The following is a 1,423-nucleotide window of genomic DNA, read 5'->3' as shown; positions in this document are numbered from 1 at the left end:
GGGCTTTTTGGTCAATTTACATTCATATTCTTCCCGTCGTTGTCCGGACCCGTGCAACTCCTATGCAAGAATTTCTTTGGTTATTTTCACTTAAATACTCATACGAGGTAATTTTATCAAATTCTATTCAACATCATTCTTTTTAACAAGGATAGCCAAGCGTAACAATAAAGCATTAATTATTATCTTTGAAATCCATGTAATTCTTGAACTAAGAAAAAATATTCAGCTGTTGAATTTCAAATTTAAATACTTAAAATTTTGTATTTATGTTTATTTTTTCTCTAAATTTAAAAAATGACTAATAGATTTTTAATTTTTAATTTTCAAGTTTGTCTTGTTATGTTATTGAATTTTGAATCTTATATGGATATTGATCTAATTCTATATTTTTTTAAAAATTTCATAAAACTATATACCTAAAATTTGAAACGTATGGTTCTAAGTCTATTAGACATGATAATGAAGTTCAATTTTAAATCTAATATATCAATGAGTCTTTAAATGTTTCGAATATGTCGAGCTAGCTATCAACATAAATTGAAAGTAGAAGAAGATATTGGACATTTCTAAAAGTTGAGGTATATTATGCACAAAATTGTAAGTTAAAATGACATACGTTTCTAAAGTCCAATCACCTTTGTGATAAAAGGTTGAAAGTAGGTAGACATGTTTTTAGTTTAATTTAATCATGTTTTTTAGTCCATAACATGCAGGTGGAACCTTCGAACCTCTAACCTTTTAGTACAGCATTATTGTGGTAAGTGTTCAAATATATAACCAAGGAAAAATGATATCTGTATATATTATATAAAAAAATGATTAGGTGTAACCTAGGTTAAGCTATAACACAGCTCATTCAAATGCAAGGTAAAACAAATCAAATCAAATCAAATCAATTTTTTTAAGTTTATCACATGGGAGAGTTTTGTTAGCGTATTGGTCTGCACTAAGATGGGTGCTGCATTTATATTTGTATGATAGGTAAATGAAGACATGTTTCGAGTTTCTAACTTATTGAATGTATTTTTCATAAGTTGAAAGCGAGTTGCGAACAAAGGTAAGAGTGAGAAAAAAGAAAACGCAACAATAAAAATACTAGATATTGATGGATAAAAAAAATAATTAAATCTATTAGTTTTTTTCGTTGAAACAGCTAAATCTTTTTTTTTTTTTTTTCTTTTTTCCTTTTAATACATTTCTATAATTAAATGCAGGCAAAAACGTTCGTGACTACCTTTATTTTATAGTTTCTAGCATATTAAATCAAATATCTAGAAAAATAAACATTTTGAGGAAAGAAAGATACATGATTTAATACCAAAATGTAACAACCTCTAATTAGATAACATACTAGAATATATATATTGTTGTCTTTTTGGTCTTTAATCTAAAATTAATTAATTAATTAATATTTTGATGA

This window comes from Benincasa hispida, chromosome 3 (genome assembly GCF_027475165.1).
Source record: "Benincasa hispida cultivar pf3 chromosome 3, pf3_genome.v1.1, whole genome shotgun sequence".
In the NCBI taxonomy this organism is placed as follows: Eukaryota; Viridiplantae; Streptophyta; class Magnoliopsida; order Cucurbitales; family Cucurbitaceae; genus Benincasa; species Benincasa hispida.
Note: the sequence above shows the minus strand (reverse complement) of the source record.